General features: G+C 45.4%; 1 non-coding gene across 1 annotated transcript; it reads right to left on the reverse strand.

Moving 5' to 3' along the window:
• Positions 1 to 10862: 10862 nt before the first annotated feature.
• On the reverse strand, positions 10863 to 10995 carry LOC122918933. Its single transcript, XR_006386713.1, has one exon. It is a non-coding gene; the product is annotated as a small nucleolar RNA SNORA70 (small nucleolar RNA).
• Positions 10996 to 18197: the final 7202 nt, after the last annotated feature.

Below are 18197 nucleotides of genomic sequence, written 5' to 3' on the forward strand. Positions count from 1 at the left end.
GCCCTCTACCTTTTCCCACATGACAGATCACCTGACTGGGTGACAGGCACCTGGAAGGTTAATCGGATTAAAACAGCTCCTGCCAACAAGCCCATAAAGACCCCTAGAATCAGAAACTCAGGTGGCAACCCTCTCGGGTCCCCTCCCTCTTTGTGAGCTTTGTACTATCACTCAATGAACGTTACTGTCACTCAGTCAGCCTCGCATTGCTGCCCACCACTGCTCTTCTGGTCTACCTCGTCATTCCTCAAAGTGGCATGACCAAGAACCACGGGCACTGGAGGAGGAGAACTCCCGTAACACTAACATTATAAAGATCCTAAAGGAGGCACAATTCTTGCCCTCAAGTACCTTAGCACGCTAAAAGCAGAGACAAGAGGCCACCAGAATAGTGTTAAGTGAAGGAAGTCGTGAGTCCGTGGGTGGAGTACCTCACCCAGCCGTCAGGGGGCAGCGTAGCTTTTCTAGAGGGAAGGACAAAAGAAAAAGCTAAACTTGGTAAGTCCTGGAGAGCATGAAGTCATTATATGACTGGAAGCGATTCTTTCCCAGAGGCACGTAAGATAATGATGCGTTTCAACTTGGTAGCATCTCGGATTCAATTAAACGCAGTGTTTTCTGAGGGACTGATCTGGGTGCTCTGCTGAGCCAAGCTGGGAAAGCGGTGGGGCCGGTGAGGTCAGCACCAGAGGAAGCGGACAGGTGAGTTGCGGTACTCTTGTGGAAGAATGATGATGGCAACTAGGATCCGAGGCCCAGCAGAGTCGGGGCAAAAGATGGTCTGATTCTGGATCTCCTTTGAAAGCAGCTGATGATGGACTATGAGATGTGGGTGTAGAAGTAAGAGAAAAATGAAGGGTGATGACATTATGTGTAACCAAGGTAACGGGAAAAATGGAATTTCCGTTTCCTAAGCGGCAGGTGCACGGCCCCAAGTTTGCTGCTAACACAATGACTGTGACAGGCTGGGGCTCTTCCCTTAGCCTCAACCCTCTCATCTGTACGGTGTGAGATTTCAACTAGATCGAAGGTCCTCCTACTGTGTCTGGTGTGTGTGCCTCTGCAGGCCATGCAGGAGAAGGAAAGGCAGGCAAGCCAAACTGTGAGCTCTGTATATTAGGAGTCCATGTTAAGTCTTATTCAAAAACAGGATCCGAGGGTGCCTGGGTGGCTCAGTTGGCTGCCTTCGGCGCAGCGCGTGATCCAGCCCCCCATCAGGGTCCCTGCTCACAGTGGAGTCCGCTGGCCTTTCTCCTTCTGCCCTTCCCCCCACTCATGCTCTCCCTCTAACTCTCAAATAAATAAAATCCCCCCCCAAAAAAAAATTTTTTAAATGAAAACACACAGGACTCCAATTCTCAAATTTAAGAAAATAAACCTACCATCACCGACGTGGACCGAATGTTCTTGTCCCCCCACCCCCCCACAATTCGCATGTTGACGCTCTCCTCTCCAAAGTGATGCTATTTGGAGATGGAGCCTTCAGGAGACAGGTAGGTCATTAAGTCTCCACAAAAGGGCCATCGGCAAACCAGGAAGAGGGTCCTCACCAGATCACTGCCCAGCACCCTGGACTAGCCGGCATCCAGCTCTGTGAGAAATAAACGTTTCCTGCGCACACCACCCCAACTCGGGTAATTTGTTACAGCCGCCCCAGCTGACAGAAGCGACCTCTTTACCTAGGTGACCCGGGAGACCCCGTCCACTCCAGCTTTGCCGTTCTGGCAACAAGTTCAAATTGTTGGTAGGGACGAGTAGCATCAGTCCGGCTCTCAGCTCACACCCCTGCGACAGCGAGCAGGACAGCTGAACGGGCTGCGGAGACCTGTCCCCGCAGGCTCAGCTCGGCCCTGCCCCCTGTGCCCGCCCCACTCCCGCGCGCCCTGGCTGGGGAAGGATCCGGAGCCGGCGGGAGGGCTGGGGCAGTGTCGCCCCGGGTTATTCTCAGATTTCGTTACTGACGTCTCCTGGAATCGAAGTTTCACGTTCCAGCGGCGGGTCTCCTTTTAAGTCTCTCTCGGGGTTCGGTCCCCTCCTTCCTGACTCGAGCCTTGGGGCAGAAATGGGAAACGTCCGAGTTGTCAGGGTGACGCACTTCAGGTGAGTGAGAGCAAGTGAAACAGGAAATCATTATGATAATCAGGGTCAGGGACACACCCACAGGTGATAAGGCTGTGTCTGGAAACCAGCCAGGGTCTTTCCGGAACAGTAATTTCTCCTAAAACATCTACATGACTTTCGGGTTCCTCCAGTATTTTAACACAATGTTTTACTTCAGTGTGGTCCATGCGTATGATGGGACTCGGGAATTTCGGAGTTGGCAGCCGCGTTCATGCAGTCTTCCATGAGAGGGGCGTGGGGTGAGCAGAGCAGAAAGAACCACCCAGGTGGTCAAAGCATTACAGAGGGGGACGATGTGGCACTGACCGGAAAAGGCCTTCTGGAACAAACTCGCACCAGTGTGGCTGCTGGGCCATGTGGCAGGCCTAGTTCTAATTTTTTAAGATCTGCCACACTTTTTTCCACACTGGCTGCACATTTTGCATTCGCTCCGGGAGCATACAGGGTTCCCTTGGGCCCACAGGCTGGCCGGCACTGGTGTTTGGAGGTTCTCCGATAATAGCCATCCCAAGGGGTGGGACATGTGCTCGCTTCGGCGGCACCTGTACTAAGGGGTGGGACATGATTTCACTGTGGCTCTACTGTATTGTGGTTGTGATCTGCATTTCTCTGAGAGCGGTGATGTTCTCAGGAGCCGTGATGTTGAGCACTTTTTTATGAACTTCTCTCTAAGAGCTCTCAACCCCTTCGTGTTTATTCCAGCAATGTTTACAATCGCCAAACTAAAAACAATTTAAATGTCCATCAGTGGATAAGTACGTTTTTGGTTTTTTTTGTTTCTTTGTTTTTATTTTTTTTTTAAGATTTATTTACTGGAGCACCTGGGTGGCTCAGTCCGTTCAGCACCTACTGTTGGCTCGGAGGGGGTCCTGGGATCAAGATCCGCCAGGCTCCCTGCTCAACTGGGAGTATGTTTCTCCCTCTCCCTCTGCTTCCTCCTCCCCTCATGCTCTCCCACTTACTCTCCAATCTCAAATAAATAAATAAAATATTTTTTAAAAAAGAGATTTTATTGGGCGCCTGGGTGGCTCAGTGCGTTAAAGCCTCTGCCTTCGGCTCAGGTCATGATCCCAGAGTCCTGGGATCAAGTCCCGCATCGGGCTCTCTGCTCAGCAGGGAGCCTGCTTCCCCCTCTATCTCTGTGCCTGCCTCTCTGCCTACTGGTGATCTCTGTGTTTCAAATAAATAAATAAAATCTTTTAAAAAAAAAGATTTTTATTTATTTATTTTGAGAGGGGAGAGGGGCAAGGGGATAGGGAAAAGGGGAGGGAATCTTAAGCAGACTCGGTGCTCAGTGCAAGGCCCAAGGCAGGGCCAATCTCTCAACGTCGCCTGAGCTCAGAACCAGAGCTGAAACCAAGCATCCGTCACTCGACTTACTGTGCCATCGAGGCACCCCAATAAGTGGATTTTAAAATGTGGCACATACATAAGATGAAATCCTATTCGGCCTTAAAAAGTAAAGGAATCCTACAATATGCAACAACATGAATGAACTTTGAGGGCATTATGCTAAGTGAAAGAAGCCAGCCACAGCAGGAAAAATACTGCATCATTTCACTTAGAAGAAGGGATTTCAAATAGTCAAACTAATGGAAGCCAACAAAAGAACTGTGGCTTTCAGGGTGAGATGGGGAAATGGGAAGTTGCTAGTCAACCGTATAGAATTTCAATTATGCCGGATGAATATGTTCTAAAGATCTGCTCTACAACATTATGCCTGTAGCCAACAATACTGTATTATACACCACAGATCTGTTAAGAAGGAGATCATATGTTATGTGCTTTTACCACTGTATTTAAATATACATAATATAGTATTTTATATATTAAAATGTATTTATATTATACTAAGTAATATCATTCATATATATGTGTGTGTGTGTATATATATATATATATATATATATATATATTGACATTGGCACATTCTTCGCATAACATAGTGGTCAAGAGTATTTATTATCCAAGGATCTTGGGAAAGTTATTTAACTGCTGTTGTAGCGTTAAAGCAGCCTTGGATGATACGAAATGAAAAAGCATGGCTGTATCCCAACAAAACTGTATTTATGGGCAATGAAATTTGAGTTTCTTATTTCACATGCAATAAAATATTATTCTCTTTTGTATTTTTTTCAACCATTTAAAAATGTAGAAACCTTTCTTAGCTCATGCGTAATAAAAAAAAAAAAAAGCCCACAGGCCATGGGCCATGTGCCATATGTTGCCAACCCCTCCCTGCCTTAGCTTGTGTGGGGTGAGGGGGGGGCGGTTCTCAGAGTATGGGCCGAATCAGCACCACAGGGGAACTTGTTAAAAATACTAGTTTCCCTGCCCCACCCCAGACCTTCTAATTCAGAAACTTTGAGCATGCAACCCGCAGTCTGTGTCCTAACAAGCCTTCCAGGCAATTCGGATACTCAAGGTTGAGAACTACCAGCCTACAAACAAAGCCCTCCTTGTTTATCTAAAAAAAATTTTTTATAGCTTTTTTTTTTTTTTTTTAGGATTTTATTTTTTTGACAGACAGAGATCACAAGTAGGCAGAGAGATAGAGAGAGAGAGGAAGGGAAGCAGGCTCCCCGCTGAGCAGAGAACCCGATGTGGGGCTCGATCCCAGGACCCTGGGATCATGACCTGAGCAGAAGGCAGAGGCCTTAACCCCCTGAGCCACCCAGGTGCCCCTCCTTGTTTATTTTATAAGCAAGTTTTGCTTTCAAAAAATGAAAGCGTACGACTTCGCACATCAAATTCTTTCCTTCTCTTTCCTCCAAAACTTCCAAGTGACCTGTCAGCCCTGTGCTGTCTCCATTTGTTCACCCTGTCTATAAAATGAGAGTACGAACAGCCCGGAGGAGTTGTAAGAACCACACGAGACGGCTGGTGCGGGGACATGCCATGCTTCCACGGTGGGGACGGCGCTGCGGGGAGGATTTCAACTCCACATCCCTGGAGAGAGACACGTGGAAGGAGCAGTGTCTTCGGCCCCACACTCACTCCTCCCGCAGAAGAGGAGAATGAGCTGCTGGGGGAGTCTGGGAGAAGGAACGGAGCCTGCCCTGCTCACGCGGCCAGCTGGGCCTCTAGTTCCTTCCCTCGAAGTCAAGGGAGAAACGTCCCCAGGGAAACACAGCTCCAGAGAGCAAAGCTCAGTTCTTGGAAGGTGCCCTCTGGGAATCAGAACAAGACACACCTTCTGCAAATGGATCAAGCCCAGAGAAGGGCCCGCAAGGACACTGCTGAGCCCTGTTTCTTCAGCTCCTAATGGAACCACTCTTTTTTGGTCTCTGAATTGTCAAGGTCTGTCAATTCCCTAATAAACATCCCCTCTGATTCAGTGAAATCTATCAGATGACCTCTGATTAAAACTTCCAGTCACTAGTGAACTGTCACCCACGGGGTCCTGTACTCGCCCAAGGCTTCCGGGACGGCACTCCCTGATCTCCGTATCTGTCTGCTAACACTCCCACAAGGGAAAAATCTTATGGGGTGTGTTGTTGTAAAAGAACCATGCTGGATTTCCATTTTTCCTGTCCGCTATGACTGAGAAATGCAGCATCTAATGCAGATAACAATCATGCCTCCAACTTTGCTTTTGGAAAAAGGACTAAAAAGACAAGAATGTGCAAAAAAATATGCCGAGTGTGAGCCATGTGAGAAGTGCTGGCGGAACGTCGGAGAAAGTGGAAGAGTCAGAGAGGTCGTCACAGAGGCGCAAGGTCACATTTTTATAGGTGGACGGGGAAGGAGAGAAATTCCAAATGAGGCAACCGCACGAGGAAAGTGAAAAAAGTCTGGAACGCGTGGAGCGGAGAAGGCTTGAGAGTTGGCACAGAGGCAGGTCTGACAGCCAAGACAGTCCTTGGGGTCTGAATATGCCACGCTGAGCCCCTTCAGGACTGAGTTTTTTTTAATTTGACCCTTTGTCTTCAACAGCTCTAATCGAGTGCTTTGCACACAGCAGCAGATTATGAAATATTTGTTACATGAAAAAGCCAGTGTGTGAAATTACATTTATTCATGCTTAGCTCAGTGATTCAGGGAGCCTAACAAACTGTGAGGAGTGCCAGCAGACGGGGTGGGCAGGCAGTCAAACGAGGAAATTTTCATACGTTATCGTTTCTTGCCTGATGAGCTCATCAGATGAGTCAGAAACCATTTTTCCCCAACGTTTCTGAATAGTCAGACGGCAAATGCAAACCTTATTTGCCTGCACCAGCTTTTTACTTTTTTAAAAAAGGTTTTATTTATTTGACACACCAAGAGAGGGAACACAAGCAGGGGAAGTGGGAGAAGGAGAACCAGGATTCCCTCTGAGCAAGGAGCCCGACGTGGGGCTTGGTCCGAGGACCCCGGGATGATGACCTGAGTCGAAGGCAGACACTTAACAACTGAGCCACCCAGGCGCCCCTCCACCAACGTTTTAAAAGAAAAACACAGTGATCACAAAAATCAACATGTTCATTTTAGAGAACTTGGAACATACCCAAAAATACAATAAAGAGAACTGAAGTCTGTGTAATCTCTTTAATTAATGATGTCATATTATAGCAAGAATATTTTCTCACATCATTAAAAATTCTTTGAAAGTACAGGGTTTTTTGTTTTGGGTTTTTTTAAAACATTTTATTTTATTTATTTGTGGGAGGAGCACAAGCAGTGGTGTTGGGTAGGGGGAGAAGGAAAAGCAGGCTCCCCGCTGAGCAGGTTGCCCAATGCAAGGCTCGATCCCAGGACCCCAGGATCATGATCTCAGCTGAAGTCAGATGCTTAACCAACTGAGCCACCCAGGCACCCCAAAAGTATGGGGGTTTTTGGATGCAATATTCTGTTAATGCATACATCAAACTCTTGGCAAAATTTTAGCCATTCCTTTATTATTGAACACACAGCTCCTAAATATTCATGATACTCTTGTAAATGTATCTTTAAATATATCTGTCATGATTTCCATACTCGAGTCCTAAAAACCATCTTAAATGCTAATAAAGCATAAAAGAGAGCCAGAAAACATAGAATACTGTGTTCATATGAAATCTATAGGGGCACCTGGGTGGCTCAATGGGTTAAAGCCTCTGCCTTCAGCTCAGGTCATGATCTCAGGGTCATGGGATCAAGCCCCCACATCAGGCTCTCTGCTCAGCAGGGAGCCTGCTTCTCCCTCTCTCTCTGCCTGCCTCTCTGTCAAATAAATAAACAGAATCTTAAAAAAAAAAAAAGAAAGAAAGAAAAGAAACTTCTAGGCTCTTCTTTTTTTTCCTATTCAAGATTTACTTATTATTTATTTGAGAGAGAGAGAGAGAGAGCAGCACAGGAGTGGGGTAGGGACAGTGGGAGAGAACCTTCAAGCTGGCTCTCCATTGAGTGCAGAGCCCCACATGGGGCTTGAACCCACAATTCACGAGCTCAGGACCAGACGCTTAGCTCACTGAGCCACCCAGCACCCCTACAGGTTCTTCTAAAAATAACACATTCCTATCATACATTTTCAGTCAAGATTCCAGCCCAATTTTGAGAGGAATGTGACAAACTGATTCTAAAAAATACAAAGAATAACAATGACACAAGTAGCTAAGGCAGTTTTGAAAAAAAAAAGCCAAGAAGGACTTCTCTTATAGACATCAAGACACACCACAAAGCCAGCAGTGAAAATAATTGAATACTGGCACAGGAATAAACAGATCAATGGGATAAAACAGGGATCCAGAAACACACCCACATGTACGTGGAAACTTCAGATACAATAGAGGGGCATCTCCAACAACGAAGAGAAGATAGATTAGTCAGGAATTCATGCAGGGAGGCTGTCTTGCTTCCTGGAGAAAAAGCCAATTGAGTCCTACCTCATACCACACAGGAATGTTAACTGTAATAGGTCCGATACTCTAAAATGAAATGGAAACCAATAAAGACAAGGAAAGTGTAGAAGAGTACCTTTGTGACCTTGAATTGGAGGAGTTGGTAAGGACCGTCTCAAAACCACAAACCATCAGTGAAGAAATGGGTAGATTTCAGTATAGTAAAATTGGGTTTCTTTTCAAAGAAGGACACCATAGACAAAGTTAACCGGCAAGTGACAGCCTAGAAGAACATATCTGCCACCTCCAAAACTCAAGAAATTCATATGTAGAATAGAGAGGGGTGCCTGGGTGGCTCAGTGGGTTAAGTGTCTGACTCTTGGCTTCAGCTCAGGTCGTGATCTCGAAGTTGTGGGATCAAGCCCCATATTGGGTTCTATGCTCAGTGAAGAGACTGTTTCAGATACTCTCTCTCTCTCTTTCAAATAAATAAATAAAATATTTTTAAAAAGAATTAAAAATATAGACTATAGAGAGAACTTCTACACATCACCAAGACACAGGAAATCCAACAGAAAGAAAACTGGACAAAGAATTAAGAACAGGCAGGGGCGCCTGGGTGGCTCAGTGGGTTGAGCCACTGCCTTCGGCTCAGGTCATGATCTCAGGGTCTTGGGATCGGGTCCCGCATCGGGCTCTCTGCTCAGCAGGGAGCCTGCTTCCTCCTCACTCTCTTCCTGCCTCTCTGCCTACTTGTGACCTCTCTCTGTCAAATAAATAAAATCTTTAGGAAAAAAAAAAAAACAATTAGAACAGGCAAATTACAGAAGGAGGAATATGAATGTCCAATAAATCCATGAAAACATGCTCAAACTCTCCAGTAATCAAATAATGCAGTTAAAATAACAATGAGATACTATATTATAAAAATTTTAGGGCGCCTGGGTGGCTCAGTGGGTTAAGCCGCTGCCTTCGGCTCAGGTCATGATCTCAGGGTCCTGGGATCGAGGCCCGCATCGGGCTCTCTGCTCAGCAGGGAGCCTGCTTCCTCCTCTCTCTCTGCCTGCCTCTCTGCCTGCTTGTGATCTCTCTCTGTCAAATAAATAAATAAAACCTTTAAAAATAAATAAATAAATAAATAAAAATTTTAAAGTTTAATATCAAGAATTGGTAAGAATATGGGAGCTCCCGGGTGGTGCTGTCAATTAAGCATCTGTCTTCTGGTCTGGGCTCAGGTCATGACCTTAGGGTGGTGAGGTAGAGGCCTGCGGCGGGCTCTAAGCTCAGTGCAGGGTCTGCTGGAGTTTTTCTCTCTTTCTCTCCCTCTGCCCCTCCCTGTGCTCCCGCTCTCCAGTTCCCTCGCTTTGTCTCAAAAATAAACAAACAAATCTTTTTAAAAAAAGAAAGAAAATAAAGAACTGGTAAGAATATGAAGGAAAGGTGGGGCGCCTGGGTGGCTCAGTCATTAGGCGTCTGCCTTTTGGCTCTGGTCACGATCCCAGAGTCCTGGGATCAAGCCCCGCATCCGGCTCCCTGCTCTGCAGGAAGCCTGCTTTTCCCTCTCCCACTCCCCCTGTGTTCCCTCTCTCTCTGTGTCTCTCTGTCAAATAAATAAATAAAATCTTTAAAAAAAAAAAAAAAGAACATGAAGGAAGGGTACCCTCAAAGGCTATTGGTCTGCAATGGTAAACCGATGAAACCAGCTGTTAGGCAACTAAACATGTCCCAGGAATCACACTGCTGGGAATTTACTCCAGAGAAACTCGCACCCAGGTCGTTGCTGGAGTCTGTCTGAGGATACTATGCATCTCAGCACTATATGCTCAGGCAGGGAGTCGGAAGCAACCTGGGGGCAGGGGGTCAAGGATGTAACTCTCTTAGGTGTGGTGCAGGCATTCGGGGGAAACGAAGCAGCTGCCAGCAATAAGGAGGAGATACACACGTTCAGCCACGTGGTGAGCTCTTAAGACACAGTGTCAAGTGGAAAAAGTGTGAGAAACAAAATAAAAGCGATCACACAAGCCAGTGCCCATTTAAAACGCTCTAAATCCACGTAAGTCTGAAGCAACGAGAGTGGGGTCAGGAAGAAAGGAAAAAGACGACATCATTGTTTTTGCCACCCCAGGACGACAGCACCGACATCATTGCTCGTGGAGGAAGCAATGCTGTTTGAGGAGAGGAAACGCAGAACTCTCAGAGTAACCAAACAGGAGGGATTTTGGGGAGAGGGTGGCCTGGGTAGCCTCTGCAAGCAGAGTGAAACCTAAGCCAGAGTCAATTCTGCAAATGCCTCAAGGTCAAGAGGAACCACCAACCACAAACTGCCAACTAGGCTTTCCCAAGTATCGCATCCCCGAATAACAGCCAATGAAGTAACGTCCTTGCTCTGCTCCTCTTGTGAAAACCCGGCCCTTCGCTCCTGCCTGCAGACTGCTCCGAACTGCTGCTACTTTGGCACTGCCTGATTCAAATCAGTGTTGGCTCAGATAAACAAATAAACTCCTAAAATTTTAATACACCTCAGTTTACCTTTGCTACTGCTGACAGGAAGTAGGCTTCACCCGTGGGCATGAATGAGGAGGAGGCAGCACGGAGGTTCTCAGGAACTCAGGGCCAGCCGTTTGTCCGGGGCGCCCTGATTAGGGGTGTGTTTGAACCCACAGCTTTTCAGCCACCATATTTTCAAATTCGTCCCCATTAAACTTAGTAAAGCCCCACTTCTTGGAGATGTGGATCTTCTGGCAGTCAAGGAACTTGAACCTGGCCCTGTCTGGGGCCTCAGTTACATGCTCCCTTTTCTGCAGCTTGGCACAGATGGACATGATGATTCGGCCAATGTTACTTTGGCCACTGGGCCCTGGGGCTTTCCAAAGGCACCTTACATACCTGTCCAGAGCCTAGACTGGGGATAACATGAGGTCAGACATGAATGTCCACTGGAAGATCTGTCTCCAAGGTCCCTTAGGGCAAGCCCTATAAGCAACAGACGTCATACCCTGCCAAGGAGGTTACGGTTGGCAGCCGTGGTACACCAGCCCCCAGGGGGAAAGAGCACAAATGGCTTCACTGGCCGCAGAGTGTTTGCCTTTGAAGAGACTATGCGCAGCTTCTTTCTTTCTCTCACACCCCCACATCCAGTCCATTAGGAAATTCCTCATCTTCCAAACACATGCAGGATTCAATCACTTCTCCTTTGTACCGTACCACCACGGGCTTGGTCACCAAACCCTCTTCCCTGATCTTGGCCCCAGTCTCCTCACCAGTGTCTTTTGCTTTTACGTTTTCCTGCCTTTGGTCTGCTTTCGACACAGCAACCAGAATGAGCCTACTAAACCGAAGTCAGGTCACATCCATTTCTGCTTACGATCCTCTGGTTCCTTTCTCGCTCAGAATGAGAGCAAGGGCCTAACGACCCACAGGCCACCGAAGCTGCACGCCTAGCTTCTCTGGGCTTAGCTGCTCATCTCTCGCCTTGACCACTTCCTCCTGCCACCCTGGCCTCTGGCTAACCTAGCAGATACCAAGTGCACCCCTCCTTCACGCCTCTACAGGGGTTTATTCTGTCGAGAATGCTCCTTCCCTAGAGTTCCAAACAGCTTACTCCCGCGCTCGTTCAGCTCTCCATTCAGAAGCCTCAATGAGACCCCGGACCACACTATTTAAGACTGCAACCCCTCGGATAAAAGATCTGAACAGACTGGGCGAATGATCTCAACAGACAACTTTCCAAAGAACATACACAGATGGCAAACCATCCCAAGAAAAGATGCTCGACATCATATGTCATTAGGAAAATGCAAATTAAAACAACAACTAGTAATAATAATAACGGACACGAAATGCTGGTAAGGATGTGAAGCAATAGGGACTCTCATTCACTGCAGGCAGGAACGCCAAAAGCCCAGCCAGGAGCACTGGGGGCAGTGGCCCACGCCTGGAGTCCCAGCTACTTCGGAGGCTGAGGCAGGAGGATGCCTTGATCCCAGGAGTTCTGGGCTATGGTGCCCTCTGCCATTTGGGCATCGGCACTAAGTTGGGCATCAACATAGTGGCCTCCCACGAGCTGGGGGGACCATCAAGTTGCCTAAGGAGGGGTGAATCGGCCCAGGTCAGAAATACAGCAGGTCACGGGACACCTGGGTGTCTCAGTCAGTTAAGCATCTGCCTTTGGCTCGGGTCATGATCCCAGCGTCCTGGGATCGAGTTCCACATCAGGTTCCTTGCTCAGTGGGGAGCCTGCTCCTCCCTCTACCTCTGCCCCTCCCCCTGCTCGTGCTCTCTCACATGCTCTGACAGGTACATAAATAAAATCTTAAAAAAAAAAAAAATGCAGCAGGCCAAAACTCCTAATCTCGTTAAAATGATACAGCCACTGTGGAAGGTCTTTTGAGTTTCCTGCAAAACTAAACAGACTTACAAGGCAAGCAATTGTACTCAGTTATTTACAAATGAGTTGGAAACTTTGGTCCACACAAAAACCTGCACGTGGATACTTAGAGCAGCTCTCTTCACGACTGCCAAAAACCAGAAGCAGGCAAGATATTCCTCAATAAACGAATGGATAAACCAACTGTACCTCTGTGCAATGCACTAGTACTCGGCGGTAAGGAGAAAGGAGCCGCCAAGCCACAAGAAGACACAGAGGAAACGTAAACGTGTACTTCGAAGTGAAAGAAGCTAACTGAAAAGGCTGCGTGTGGTGTAAGTCCAGCTACATGCCATTCTAGAAAAGGGAGAACGGCAGAGATGCATTGACCTATGATTGCCAGGGACTTGAGGACAGGCCGAGATGAAGAGGTGGAGAACAGGAACTTCAGACAATAAAACCGCTCTATACAGTAGCACAGCGGTAGACACACGACACTGTGTATTTGACAAAACCCGTAAGACTGTACAATACAAATAGGAAGCCGTATTGTACTCTACAGAGTCACTTAATAATAATGTGTTAATATCAGCTCATCAACTGTAACAAATGTATCACACTAAACCAAGATGTGAGTAACAGGGGAAGTTGTTGGGAAGAGATTTATATGGGAACTCTGTACTTCCTGCTCAGTTTTTCAGTAATGCTCTAAAATGCTCTAAAAAAATGAATTATTTTAAGTGAGACACAAATTGCAGCTATTCCCACAGGCACCTCCTATGCCTCTTTCCTGCTTTACTTTTCCCTGGAGAACTTATCACCATTTAACATAATGTATTTTTTACTGATTTATTTTGTTACTATCTGCTTGAAACACCACCCCTCCCTTACCCAGATGCTAACACGCAAAAGCGAGATGCACCAGAAAAAAACATTTTATTTTTTTTTAATTTTTTTAAAAGATTTTATTTATTTATTTGACAGAGAGAAATCACAAGTAGATGGAGAGGCAGGCAGAGAGAGAGAGAGGGAAGCAGGCTCCCCGCTGAGCAGAGAGCCCGATGCGGGACTCGATCCCAGGACCCTGAGATCATGACCTGAGGCTAAGACAGAGGCTTAACCCACTGAGCCACCCAGGTGCCCGAAAAAAACATTTTAATGCTTTATTTTGATGCAATTTAAAGAAAAGTTGAAAAAATAGATCAAAAATTCCAATATATCATTGACCTAAATTCATCAGTTGTTGTTTAAAACCCCCTCTTTTTAAAAAGATTTTATTTATTTGTTTGTTTGTTTATTTATTTGACACAGAGAATCAGTGTGGGAGGGAATACAAGCAGGGGGAGTGGGAGAGGGAGAAGCAGGCTTCCCACAGAGCAGGGAGCCAGATGCAGGCTCGATCCCAGGACCCTGGGATCATGATCTGAGCCAAAGGCCGATGCTTAACGACGGAGCCACCCAGGCGCCCCTACATTTTGCCCCTTTGGCTGCAGTGGCTTCATGTCTCTCTTGCTGTCACTGTCCATCTCGCTTACATATGTCTACATAAATGCTCTTATGTACATATAAAGATATATAAAGAACATAAGATACATTTATATATATATATATGATATGTAGAAAAGACATGATGAATATATACATATATATTTAGTTCTATATCATGTGTACTATACATTTTTTTCTACATATAGCACATCTAATTGTAATAGCTGTAATTGCCAAAATCTCAAAATTAAACAATTATACAATTATTATACAATTTATTATTAATTGTTATTACAATTATTAACAATTATACACAGTTCATTTTCAAATAAGATCGGTTGTCCCAGGAGTGTTTTTTATAGTTCTTTTTCCCTAATCCAGAGCCCAGTCCAGGATTATGTGCTGCATTTAGTAATCTGGAAAACTCTTCAGTCTTTCATTGGTTGTGGTGGTGTTCTCTCCTGACCTTGACATTTTTTAAGAGTTCAGCCCAGTTACTTGGCACATGTCCCTCCACTCATGTTTGTCTATTTCCTCCTGATCAGATTTGGATTATGCATTTTTGGGAGGAACCCTACTGAAGTGGTATGTCCTCAGAGCATCATATCAGGAGATACAAGATGATGGTCTGTGCTAACGTGGGCGATGTTATCTTGCATGTCCTACATCCAACAGATTTCTCCAAAAAGGGAATTTTGTATATTTCATTCACTGCTGTATTCTGAAAACCTAGAAGAGTGCCCAAAATAGGCACTAAAAGAACGTGCTGGGTGAATGACAAAGTGACTTTCAACTCTCTGGAGCTGAAAAGACAAACAGAAGGAAGAGGAAGAAGGAAGAGAAGGAGGAGAAGGAAGAACAGGGAAAAGTAGTAAAAGCCTATGGATTAAATCTGTGTCAGGGTGCCTGGATGGCTCAGTGGGTTAAAGCCTCTGCCTTTGGCTCAGGTCATGATCTCCTGGTCCTGGGATCAAGCCCCGCATCGGGCTCTCTGCTCAGTAGGGAATCAGCTTCTCCCTCTCCTCTGCCTGCCTCTCTGCCTGCTTGTGATCTTCTCTGTCAAGTGGATGAATAAAATCTTTGAAAAAAATCATCACTATGTACATTTTATGTTCATAAATATTATTTAGAAGATTTCCAGGACATTTCTATTAATAATACCACCGATAGCATGAGATTTCCAGAGTCATTATACTCTTACTAGTGTAAACTTATTTTCTAGTGTACTGATGATACAGACTTGACCCCCATAACAACTCATTTTAAGATGATTCTCATTCTCAAAAGCTTTTTCAACTCCTTCAGAAGAAAATCTTCTAAATGTTATACCAGAGAAGCCTCGGAGGCCTGTTTCATAGACTACCAACTTTTATTCTAGTACCCTTAGTGGCAATGTATGTCTTAGGTAAATATAATTTACCTCAAGACATCTCTAATCTGGTTAATAGTGCCTTGCAATTAAAAAATAATGTAAAAAGAAAAATGGTCACATATTCAAGCAATGTGCTAAGGGAAGAAAAGAAGGACACAAACATAAAGAAATTCAATTTTTTCAACCAAACAAGCAAAAGTCAATTTTGATTGGTTTGGTGTCCATCAATGCTTACAAGTAAGTGCAAAGGAAAACTATGTGAAGTATTTTCTTTTAAATCATATTTTACTTTTTTTTTTTTTTTTTTTGAGAAAGAGAGAGAGAGCAGGTATGCACTCACACAGCTGGAAGAGGGGCAGGAGAGGGAGAGAGAGAATCCTAAGCAGGTTCCACACCCAGCATGGAGCCCAACATGGGGCTCAAACTCACAACCCTGAGATCAGGACCTGTGCCAATATCAAGAGTCAGATGCTTAACCAACTGAGCCACCCAGGCGCCCCTTAAATCATAGTTTAAAAGCAATATTGAAAGTGAACATTTGAAGCTTGATTTTTTAAGTATTAACATAATTAATAGTTACATTTTAATGTAAAGAAGAATTTTTCTCTTTTGATTTTCAAAAGTTTTACTGAGGGGCACCTGTCTGGCTTAGTCAGTAGAGCAAGCTACTCTTGATCTCGGAGCTGTAAGCTCCGAGCCCCACATTGGGTGTAGAGATTACTTAAAAATGAAATCTTTTTTTTTTTTTTAATATTTTATTTATTTAACAGAGAGAAATCACAAGTAGACAGAGAGGCAGGCAGAGAGAGAGAGAGGGAAGCAGGCTCCCTGCTGAGCAGAGAGCCCAATGCGGGACTCGATCCCAGGACCCTGAGATCATGACCTGAGCCGAAGGCAGCGGCTTAACCCACTGAGCCACCCAGGCGCCCTTAAAAATGAAATCTTGAGGTGCTTGGGTGGCTCAGTCAGTTAAGCGTGGGACTCTTAATTTTCAGTGAAGTGTCAGACGCCTCATGTCTACTTGGGTCATGATCTCAGGGTTATGAGCTTGAGCCCTGTATCGGGCTCTGTGTTGGGTGGGAGGCCTCCTTACCATTCTCTCAGGTGCCTGAGGGACTCAGTCTTAAGCATCTACCTTCCGCTCAGGTCATGACCCTGAGGTCCTGGTATGGAGCCCTGCATCGCACTCCCTGCTCTAGGGGGAGCCTGCTTCTCCCTCTCCCACTCCCCCTGCTTGTGTTCCCTGTCTGTCAAAGAAATAAATAAAATCTTCAAAAAAAAAAAAGAATTCTCTCTCTCCCTGTCCTTCTGCCTCTCTCCCACTGCTAGCACACCTGCATGCCTACTCTCAAAAAAGTAAAAAATAAAAATCTTTAAAAAATTAAAAATAAAAATTTTACTGAGACTGAAATCATCCCTGCTGTTGACAGCTTTTTTCCATCTCCCTACAAGGCCGCGGGAAGCCCATATAAATAAATAAGTCTGTGAGGCACTGATTATTCAAAAGCCAAATCTTCTTTTAAAAAGTTTCTGGCCTCATTGTTTCAGTCCCGCAGGGATAGAAAATTTGTGTGTAGTGATTTCCCACATCCATTTGGGAGTTCATTATATAAACAGATAATGACACATCCCACAGACAATACTTGACTAAATATTAGGTATGTCTTTTTTTTTTCTTACTTGTAAATTCTTTCATCAGGAAAATGCAATTCTGTTTGTCTGACATAAATTGGAAGGACATGAAATCAAGTCTGTTTGCTAATCGTGTAAAATTTGGATGTAGGTTCCTATTTTCTACACGTTTCCTCCTGCCTCTTCAAGTTAATATTTGGCAGACAAATCCTTTTGCCCCGGTGCGATTAGAAAGGAAGTACGCTTGCAAGTGGCATAAATATACACCAAAAAATTAAAATTTTAAAAATTTATGTGCAGACATGATTAAAGAAGGAATTCCATTCATATGTACATGTCATCTAGAGGGAAAAAAAATCTGTATTCTTTAAAATTTAATTTTTTTTCAGTGTTCCAAAATTCATTGTTTATTCACCACACAAAAACCATCTGTATAAGAACAGTTTCCACTCAACGGTGACATGTCGCCTCAAGAAATGATTTTAGCCCCACCAAATGCTCTGATCAGCACCAATTTACTGTCCTCTGCCTCTAACCCTTTAGAGTATCATTCTTTTCTGACATTTAGAAAACATTCCTTTTTCTTTTTCTGTAATTAGTCATTTGTTCTCCTTTTTTGGTTGGAGGGGAAGGGAGAGGGAGGGAGAGAGAGAATCCCAAGCAGGCTCCACGCCCAGCACAGAGCCCAGCGCAGGGCTCGGTCTCATCACCCCAAGATCACGGCCTGAGCTGAAATCAAGAGTCAGACACTTAACCGACTGAGCCCCCCAGATTCCCCAATTCTTTCAACTTAAATATTTCAGGAAAGATCTTGTTGTGGTTTTACCAAGGGAAGTGAGCCACATTCAGGGCCTTCGCCTGCTCAAATGGGGCCCAAGGGACCAACGTTTCATTCCTGAAGGGACCTTCCCTATCCCAGAGCAACAGCACCATTTTCCACTACACGGTATGGACAACCAATCAGGTGTTCTAATACCCGGGATCTTTTTAAAAGATTGGTTTCTTCATTTGAGAGGCAGAGGGAGAGCAAGGGAGAGAATATGCAGCAGACCCCCCACTGGGCACAGAGCGTTCTCGGGGCTCCGTCCCGACCCGGGGCCCCATCCCAGGACCCTGGGATCATGGCCTGAGCCGAAGTCCAAGAGTCGGCCGCTTCACTGACTGACCCACTCAGGCACCCTTGGGAATCTTTCCATATTTTCCTTAACAACTACAACCGCAACAGCAGCGTCAACCACTGCCATCCCCGTTAGACACAGCACGCACCATTCCAACCACCTCGGGGAGCCATTTTTACATCCAAGCCGCCCACAGGGAGAAGCACATAATAACCTCCTCCTCCTCTCACCTCCCACTCCCTCTGCTGAGGGATGGAACACCAGAGAAAGGGAACAAGTGGATAAGCCAATTTAAGAAATTG

This window comes from Neovison vison, chromosome 10 (assembly GCF_020171115.1).
Source record: "Neovison vison isolate M4711 chromosome 10, ASM_NN_V1, whole genome shotgun sequence".
Classification (NCBI taxonomy): domain Eukaryota; kingdom Metazoa; phylum Chordata; class Mammalia; order Carnivora; family Mustelidae; genus Neogale; species Neogale vison.